The sequence below is a fragment of the Rhinolophus ferrumequinum genome, chromosome 2, assembly GCF_004115265.2.
Source record: "Rhinolophus ferrumequinum isolate MPI-CBG mRhiFer1 chromosome 2, mRhiFer1_v1.p, whole genome shotgun sequence".
NCBI classification, from domain to species: Eukaryota; Metazoa; Chordata; class Mammalia; order Chiroptera; family Rhinolophidae; genus Rhinolophus; species Rhinolophus ferrumequinum.
In genome coordinates, this window is record NC_046285.1 from 82,380,997 (window position 1) to 82,391,505 (window position 10,509).

Genomic DNA, 10,509 nt, shown 5'->3' on the forward strand with positions numbered 1-10,509 from the left:
CTTTAGCAATTTATCAATTATTTTAGCTGAACTTGTCTTAGTGGTGTATGGTGGCATCTACCCCAAGTGAGTACCTTGCATTCCCTTTCTCTCTGCAGGCATTATCCCTTCTTAGGTTTGGGCCTGTTTTTGCTCTGCAACTTCAGCTTTCCAACTGGCTGAAAAAACAAACAAACAAAAAACCTTGTGACTTTGAAGTTAATCTAGTTACTTTCAGTGTAGGGGTGAGAGTGATCCTCCTAGCTCTTAACATCTTTCCCTTTCATTTTAATGGCAAAACTCTATTCTGTTCAATGAATATGCAGTCTTTTTAAAACCAATCTCAATGTCTTATTATTGTACATTTAGGCAATTTTTCTTTCTTTCTTTTGCTATTATAAACAAGGTTGAATGAACTTTATGGTAAATTTGTCTTTGATTATTTACTTTCTAGTCATGTACAACCTAATGAGAAAGAACAAGCAGGTGAATCATGAACAGTTAAGTAAAGATGTAAGGTAGAATAAAATGAATCCCTAAAATAGCATTCTAGGACGCAATAAAGGAGTCATATGGAATTAATGGTGCTTCACAGTTGTGTAGAAGTTAATAATAATCGTCATGCTTCTTAAAACTTCTAATCTTAGTAATTTCCCATTTTTCTTATTAGAAAAATGAGGACTAAGTTGGTTAACTGAGGGCCACAGAGCTATTAAATGATGGCACTAGGATTTGACTCAGTTTCTTAGGGAACTTCATGAAGGAGGAGATGGACCTGAGCTAAACCTTGAAGGATGAATAGCTTTATGTTAGGTAAACGTAGGAGAGGATATTTCCTGATGAGGAGGCAATGTACATTGAGACACACACACACACACACACACACACACACACACACACACACACAGAATTTATATACATCTATGCAATCTACAGAAGCACATGTTGAGACTGAAAGTTTTGAGCTAGTGAATTCTGGCACAGATGTGTTTCTTGTTCTTGTTTTAGAATAAATGATAACAAGATCAGAATATCTAGGGTTTGATTTGAAAGTAGGAAGCCTACAGCTTGGCTGTTCCCTGAAACACACTGATTTAGCACATGTGCTCCACCCAGCCCAGGAAGGAAACCAGCCTCTCCTTCACCCAAAGAAATAGTTGCCGGGACAGGGGAAACATTCTCCTTACCTCTTTAGTTCTTCTGTCTGGTCAAATCATTTAAACAACATACAGCAAATTAGCATGAGAAAATAAAATTTTAACACATGCTCACGGGGAACTCACATAAACATGAAAATTCCAAAGACAGTGAGGCAAAATGAGGTATATATGTCATTTTGAATGAAGGAGAGAAGGGGAAATGGGGGATGGGATTTCAAAGGGGAAACAAGCAATTCACAGGAAGCCTAGAAAGTGGCAAATTCTTGCGAGGCAACTCATAAACCATAGGACAAAGGGGGTCTAGGGAACAGATTTTTGCATGTATCCTTCTTGTCTACCATGCTTAATTCATATGTGCTAAATTTAATATGCTAAGGTTCTTTTTCTGAAGCAGGTTTGTAAATTTAATCTCTTTAACCAGGAAAGGGAGAAATAAAAAACTTTTCTTGAGTTCCTTGGGCTTTAATTGTTTTCAGCTCAAAATAATCTGCATGCCAGGGTGGCACCTCCCAGGGGAAATCGCTCCCAACCCCCAAACAGTGCTCTGCATTTGGGTAGAAAGGAAGATGTATACCAGCTGAAGAAAGAAGGAAAGGGAGGAAAGGGAGGAAAGAAGAGGGGAGGAGAAGGGAGGAGAGGGAGAAGAAAGAAAGAAAGAAGGAAAGAAAGAAGAAAGAAAAAAGAAGAAAGAAAGAAAGAAAGAAAGAAAGAAAGAAAGAAAGAAAGAAAGAAAGAAAGAAAGAAAGAAAGAAAGGAGGGAGGGAGGGAGGGAGGGAGGGAGGGAAGGAAATGGGAGGGAAATGGGAGGGAAATGGGAGGGAAATGGGAGGGAAATGGGAGGGAAATGGGAGGGAATGGGAGGGAAATGGGAGGGAAATGGGAGGGAAATGGGAGGGGAGGGGAGGGGAGGGGAGAAAGAGAGAAAGAGAGAAAGAGAAAGAAAGAAGGAAAAGAAGGAAAAGAAGGAAAAGAAGGAAAAGAAGGAAAAGAAGGAAAAGAAAGAAAGAAAGGAAAAGCAGAAGATGGGCTTTTCCTGGTTCTTCAGTGAAATAAACCTGACCTTCTGGTAGGAGAGTCTGTCTTGAATCAGAAATGTTTTAAACGAATGACAACAGGAAACAACTCCAGTTACAGCCCAGCTTGCTCCAAGTCCTAAAGGGTGAACAGAGCATCCCATCTCTATTTCCTGCAACTCTGGGTCTAGCAGGTAGTTGCCCAAAGGGGCTTTGGCGAAGGGTGCTGGACTTTGCCTTTGGGATTTCTGCTCTCAGAACAGCCTAAAGAAGAATCAATATTCCCCAAAGGAAGAAGCAATAATCCAATCATCAGAAACCCTGTCTTTAAATGTAATTAATTTTTATTTAATTGGCCAGTAACTGTTTAAAATAAACACCAGTTGGTAATCAAAAACAGGAGGATTAAGGATGAGCAGTTGTGAAAGCAGGATAGAATTACTAGGCCAAAACAAAGTGGGGGGAAAGTGAGAGACAGTCTGCTTCAGAGAAACCAGTTAGGAGAGTGGGGATTGTCAGACAAGCAGCTGTGGGCCTCTCGGAGCTCATAAAGATTTATATCAGCTTTTACTTGTGTTTGTTAGCCATCAATAAAACTGATTTTAATCACTAACTAGTCTTTAATTACAAAGCATTTATTCCTTTATTAAATAAAAATTAAAAGCACATGTAAAGAGTGATTTTAAAATTGTCAGACAGAGTAAGAACTTGGCACATCCTGGCACATCCTGGGCAACAGGTACAGCTTAGATTGGTTTCCAGAAAACTCTTCAACTCCCAGGGCATTTGCTGACTCCCGTCTGCAGGCAACCAGGGCTCAAGGGAGAAGGGGGGGCGGGTAAGAATGTGAAATCCACAAAGCTGGGCGAGGCATATGTGCTGCCAACGCGTCCCCTGTGTCTGTAATCCCTGCCTTTCTGCACCACCCAAGATGTACTAACGTGTCTTGTAGAGACTCATCCTTTGCTTGTGCTATTCCTGAGAGAGAGAGAGAGAGAGAGAGAGAGAGAGAGAGAGAGAGAGAGAGAGAGAGAGAGAGAGAGAATGGGAGAGAAGAGATGAGAATGGCTTGACTCTGAAGCCCCAGGCTGTGAGCAAGCTTCAAAGGGGGTTTTCCTTTTAGGCAGACATTTTCTAATTAAACTTTAAACCCAAACCTTTGTCCTAGCTCTCTCCAAAATGCAGGATATGTATCTCCTTTCCAGTAAGCATGAAATTATTTCTTCTTTTTACTTGATTAGTGTCATGCAGGGTATCATGCAGGGTCTCTGGTCCCGCTCCCCACATAAGAACACAGGACATGGTGAGGCCAAAAAGGAACACCCATGGAGCCATAGATAGGGGAGTCATACCATTATATTCTCTCTGGCGGCTGGGGTGGAGACACAGGACGCTGGAGCCACACCATCCATAATCACCGTCACTTCTCTCTGCCAACCAACCTCACTTGCTAGCTGCAATCCGCCGTGCTAACTGCAATCCGCACTTGCTAGCTCAGCCACCATCTTGGTAGCCCCCATTTGCTGCTAGCGTAGCCACAGCAGTTATATTAGTGGCCAAAGGCTCACTGGTTACAGCTGACGGCCAACTAGCCACAGCTGATGGCCATCCGATCACAGTTGATGGCCATTTACTACCTGAGCCAGCACCTTTGTATGTGAGGCCGAGAGCCTGGAAACTGCACTCCTGGCTCTGTCCCCACAATTAGAAATTGGAATTGATCTTTCCTTCAAAGATAAAATTCACATCCCTGTTTAATTTGTATTTGATTCATTTGGAACCAGTGCATTTTCATCACTAAAAGCCCTGTGAGAACCAGTTCAGAAGGACCTGTGCATGAAGGTCACAATAAGCAGCACTTCTCATCAGACCTACTGCCTGGAGATGTTAAAGTGCTTTTTAAAATGGTAACTAAAAAGGCCACTCAGCATTTACTGTTTTCTAAAAGCCGGAGGTAAGTTAATCATGGCACACAATAACCCTATGCAGTAAAATAATGATTCCTGATATTTTTAAAGCAATCGCTGATCCACAAAGAGGGAGGTCACGTACCCCGGAACCAAGATTTAGACTCCACTCCCTTCTTGTCATCAAAGGCCAGCTTGTTTGATGAGAGGCCCCTCAGATGAGAGGGGCCGTGGGAGAGCCAGGTATTGGGTAGGGGTGGGCACAGGAGTAGAAGGGCACTCACTGTACAACTGAGGCTGTGGGAATGCAGGCTGGGGGGTGGTGTGCAGTGGAGGTTTTGTTTACTAATTACATATTCTCCCTGTAAGTGGTCAGGCGTCATCAGCCCGGCCTCCTGCTCAGGGACTCAGACCCAGCTGAGACCTACCAAGGAGGGGCTGGCTTCACAGAGGCCACCCACACACTGGCAGGCCTGTGCATATGGAGGCCAGTTCCCTTTCTGCATTAGCTAAGGCGTGGATTCCTAGTCACATCTGCACAGGCAGAATGAAAGCCTGTAATTTCCATAGAATCCAGTTCTTTGAATCAGAGCAGCAGATAAATGTTTGTTTTATTTTTCTTTTCAAGGTGATTACACATCATTTGGTTGTGGGGAAAGCCTGGGCTATCAAGGAGGGAAGAGGCTGGGTGAATTATTTGAAAAGTATGCAGAAAAGGCCTGCAAATCACTGTGGAGGAGTGAGAGCATGCCGTCCTGCTCTGGGGGCCTCTCTGAGGAAAAGCAAAGGGGACCCGGGAAGGCTTCCTAGAAGACAGTTTAATTTTGAAAATAAAGCAGCGCTTCACCTCTACGTGTTGGGTAGAGAATTGTAAAACAGGAATTGTAAAAAAACATAAAAATAGCCATTAAGGCCAAAAGGAAGTCAGTCCCAAAGCCAGGGGAGCCTTCCCAGGATCCTGCTGGGCTGTGTCATTTGCATATCGGTCTCTTGTCTCCCACAGGAAGAGCTTGTTCCATGCCATTAAAGATGGCTGAATATTTTATTGACTAAAAACTGGGGGATTGAACCAAATGGTAAAAGAAGTTTGGAGTGCTGTTTTTTAGTCGTGTTTATGTTTTATTCATGGAATAGTGTTAAATATATATTTTTGTAGTTCAAAACACTCCAGAAACTCTGCACCTTGAGGAGACAACTACAAAAGTTTCATAGCAACATTTGGACACTTTAAAGATTATTTCAGGAACTTTAATGGTGATAAATGAGAAGAGACAACTTTTATTAACTATAACATTTTAGCAGCTGGGTACAGAGATCAAAACCAAGAGCAGGCATTCCAAATTCATACTGTGAAACGCCTACAAAAACATTCTTCTGTCAGCTTTCACAATGTGGAGAGTTCATCTTTTCATCTTATCAAGTAAAAATATGCCCAAATTCCCGAATAGGTATTCAGTTAACAAAAGGGGGTGGGGGGATGTGTTCTCTTTCAGCAAACACTCTGCAGACTTATCTAGTCAAAGATCCCCTTGGTCTAGGGCTAGTGACAGAAAGGGTGCCCTCTGCCTAGCACAGCTCGCAGGGATCAGCTTTCACAGATGCAGGCAGGAGAACAAAGGGCAGGCTTTATTGGGCCGCACCCCACAGGCCCCTGTGCAGGGGAGCTCCATTCCAATGCCCATCACATGGCCTCTGTGGCATAAAAGCCTTTTAATAATTCTGATTTTGAATATCAAATTGAAATAAAAAGAGCATTTCGGAAGGATGGGCTCCATCCACATCGAAGAGCACGTTCTACGCAAACAGGTTGGGCAGGCCTGGCTCTTGTAGAGCTATGGTTTCAACCTCGGTGCACATTGCATCACCTGCTTCACAATGCACTAATACCTGCGCCCCCTGACCACCCCCCCAAAGAATATGATTTAATTGACCTATGGTGTGGTGTGGGGAGAGCAAAAAAATTAACTTTTCTCCTACCTCTAAGTTCTGCTACCGTGTTTCCCCCAAAATAAGACCTAACCGGCAAATAAGCCCTGGCATGATTTTTCAGGATGACATCCCCTGAATATACGCCCTAATACATCTTTTGGAGCAAAAATTAATATACGAGCCAGTCTTATTTTCGGGGAAACATGGTAGTTGGGTTAATCAAATTAACGCGAAACAGGTTAACAGGAGAAAATGTCTGTTAAGAAACAAAATTCAACTGAAGACATTTGAAGATCTAATTGGCTTTATTAAGCGATTCATGAATCAGGCAGCATCCCATGTAGCAACTAGGAGGGCGCTCCAAACATTGGGAATTATCCTGGGCTGTTATAATAATCTTCCTGGCATTGTATTCTCTCAAAAGCTTTCAATGCATGTTCACAGCTGCTAACTGCCAAGCAAATGGATCTGTCTAAAACTGGAATGTCAAAGAGGGAACTAAGAGAATGACCAGTTTACAGATTATGAACCGGGGATCTGGAACTTGGAACTGTGACCTGTGAATGTCACAGAGATTAAGTAGAAACATCATGCCACATTGAGGATAAACAGAGCTACGGAGAGGTAGCTAAGAGTGACACTAATGCCTTACTATTATTATTATTATTTTAAATCCCATCTCTGTTAAACTGAGAGTATGATCAAAAGGGGGGATTGTTAAAGAAAAAACTATAGGCCCCAAAATCTATAGGCCCAAAACTCTTGCTAAACATCCACAATACTATAAAATTAATTTTAGACTATTATAAAGAATCATAAGCATTTATGTAAGCAAAAGGAGCTATATCCCAGGAGACACAGAGTCAGGTAGCAACCTAAATTGTGTTCCACCAAGACAAAGGGGAGGCCATCTTTTATAGTGAAAGTTCCCACCCAAGTTCTCAATTAGGTCTGTGTTATATAAATGAGGTATCCAAATTGTGCAGTTCTGATTGGACAGGACAGGTCTCAGTCCATTGGTAGAAAGATTAAAGGCCAGGTTTCCCTGCAGTGGTTGACTTAAAGGGTGTAAACAAGCATAGTATAGTGTAGGAAGCTGAGGGTTCAGTATGAGGTTCTTTCCAATATACAGAGCTGTCAGCAAATGGCTGCTGGGCTCTTACTAGTCATAAAATTTGGGCCCTTGGTTGACCATGGGGAGTCCATCTCAGCAGATAAATTCTTCTTGGGGTTCACATCAAATGAATATTTCTTCTTGGGGGTCCACATTACCAAACCTAGATGTAATACCTGATCTAATTGCAGTTTTAACTTCTCCCAGAATCACAATCTTAATTAACCAGTCTGGAATTTTCTGGTCAAGCACCAGTATTGGTAATCTGTCACATAGGCCCTCTCCATCCCCTCATGGAAAGAAAAGGCAATCTATCTGATAAAAACAAACAAACAAACAAACAAACAAAAACAAACCTTTCCATTCTCTTCCCCTAAAGAAAAGACGTCCGAATCGAAAAATAACGCTGTGTTTTCTTTCACTAATAGCTTCCTTGTCCTACCCTGCTTTCTATAAAAACCTTCCATGTTGTACAACCCCTTGGATCCCCTTCTAATTACTAGGTGGGATGCTGCCCAATTCATGAATCACTTAATAAAGTCAATTAAATCTTCAAATTTACTCGGTTGAATTTTGTTTTTTAACATGTCCAAAATTTATTATGGATGTATATTCGGTAGTGTGATTTGAGACCCAATGATACAATGATACAGTTGAGATTTATCTGCCGTTTTAGACAAAGGAGAAGTGGGGGAGGGGCCTGGGATTTCAAAGAGAAAGCAGGTAATTTACAGAAAGATAACATGTGGTAAAGAAATTCTTGCTGGGCAACCCAAAAACAATGGGACACAGAGGGGAATCTAGCAAACAGACTTTTACTTGGATCCTCCCTGTCTGCCCCACTTAATTCATATAGGCTAAAGTGAATATGCTAAGGCCATTATGGAAAGGTGAATATGCTAAGATTCCCTTCCTGAAGTAGGTTTTTCTATCTGAATTCCTTTAGGCAAAAAAAAAGGGGAGGGTCATAGGTTCTTTCTGAGTGTTTTGTTTCTTAATAACCAACTTAAAATCAATATTCCAAAAGGCATATTTTGGGGTGGCAAAACTTCGGTCCCCTTCAATGGCCTGGGATTGAGAATTTTAAAAAGCTCTCCAAGTGATTCTAATGTGCAAACCTGAGAACAACTATAGAGTAATTTAATATACAGCATTCAAGTCCTCTCATAATCTAGCCCCAGCAAACGTTTTTACTTTTTCTTCCTCCACCTCCGTCTTAGCCTATACATAAGTCACAGAGATCTTCTTACCGTGTCCTAAAATGTACTTTGCTCATTTGTATTTCTATGCTTTCATGCACACACATTGTTTCACTCTGTGCGTAAAAGAAGGCCCAACTCAACTGTCCTCTGTGCAACCTTCCCTGACTGTCACTCCATCTTCACAAGTGAGTCACTCCTTGTCTCTCAATCACACAACACTGTGCATAGCTTTATTAGAGCATTTCTCATGTTACATGAAAGACATCTGCTTATATGTCTACCCGGTCCCCCTCACCAACAGAATGTGGAATGTAGTTTCAGTAATAAGCACAGGGCGTGGCAGGGTATAGGTTTCTATGAATGCTTATTGAATTATTGAATGAATGAATGAATGAATGAATGAATGAATGCCAATCTTGTACATTGTTGATGTTCCACCACATTGAACCCAGTTCTCAAACCAGGGTCACCTGGGAGACTCTGAGTCAGTAATTTGGGGATGAGAGATCCATATCTTTGCTACTAGCAGTGGCTACATTATCGGAGAGCATATTACAAGTGTAGAATTTGCATTTTACCAAGATCCCAGAGTAATTCCTATGCAGTTGGAGCTATATATTTTTAACAAGCTCCCAGGTGATTCCTATGTAGCCAGTTTGCTGACCAGCATTTGGGACCTACTGTTCTAGACTTCCATTTTCTGAATGTAGTGGACCCTGTGTGATTACCGACTGGTTCCTTCTATTCTCCTTTTTGCATTCCTAACAAAACCTGAATTTTGTTCAGGTATCAGCCCTTCACCTGCCAAACTTGTGACTCAGGGAAGCTTGATCCCACTCTAGCCTGAAAAGTGGACCTGATTGGTCAAAGGGCCATCCCATCCCCTTGGCTAGGTATGAGTTCAGGAATGGACGTGTGACCAAACTCAGGTCAATGAAATACCAGGGTAAGTATGCTGGAGGCAATCTAGAAAAAGTTTCCTCTTTCCTAAGAGAAAGCTACAAGTGGGGGACAAAAATCTCTCTTCTTCAGGACACTGCACTGCCTAGATATGCTGCCTTGTAACTACTGCTGCTGCCTTGCTACCAGCCTAAAGAAGAAAGCCAACACTGAGGGATCAGAGGAGAAAGGTGGGAAAGACCTGGGTCGTATGACATTGTTGGGCTTTTCTATCTCTGGACTTCTTGTCATGAAAGGTACGTTTTTTCTTTTTCTAACTATATAATCCGTTTCTGATCCTTGCAAACCAAAGCACTCGTTGATATACTAAACTTCTTACTAGGTTCATTCAATCCATAAATATTTGAGTACCATTGTGAGGTGCTCTGCTAAGTTGACTATAAATAGTATCCCTAACCCTCAAGCAATCTGTAAGTTGGGTGTTATTACTCCCATTTATAGAGGATGGAACTGAAACTTACAGCAATTAAGTGGTTCGATAAGTGAAGTAGCTAATAAACGATAACGCCAGAATTTGAACCTGGGTCTGACTCCAAAGCGCATGTTTTTTCTACTCTACTACGCTTCCTAGTTTGGATGCTATATTAGATCAGGTTTCAGTAGATCAACAATTCGCAACTTTTTAGACTCAGGATTCCTCTACATTCTTAAAAAAATATTGAGGATCAAAAATGATTTTTTATTTATTTAGGTTTTATCTATTGATATTTGACACATTAAAATTAAAACAGAAATTTAAGATGTTTATTCAATTCATTTAAAAATAGCACTGATTAACCCATGTAAGCCTAATATAAGTAATATATTTTCATGAAAAATAACTATATTTTCCAAAGCGAAACAAAATAGTGAGAAGAATGACATTGTTTTACATTTCTGCAAATCTCTTCAACATCTGGCTTAATAGAAGACAGCTGGATTCTATCTGCTTCTGCATTTAATCTGCTGTGATGTAGAGATCTGGTTGAAGTATACAGAGAAAATCTGACTTCACATAGACATGTCATTGGAAAAGAGAAGAGTGTTTTACAAGCCTTTTCGGGTAATTGTGTATATCCTTTGATACTATACCAAAACTGGTAGTTTCTTAAAGGTTAGTTGCAATGTGGAACCTGAAACCAAATGAGTAAATTGTTCACCTCTATTGCATTAAAATACATTTGTCTATCTTGTACTTTGAAGTGATCTTTTACCTATGTACAATTTTGTAACATCAGGCACTGGTCATTTGGAAAATGTTGATTC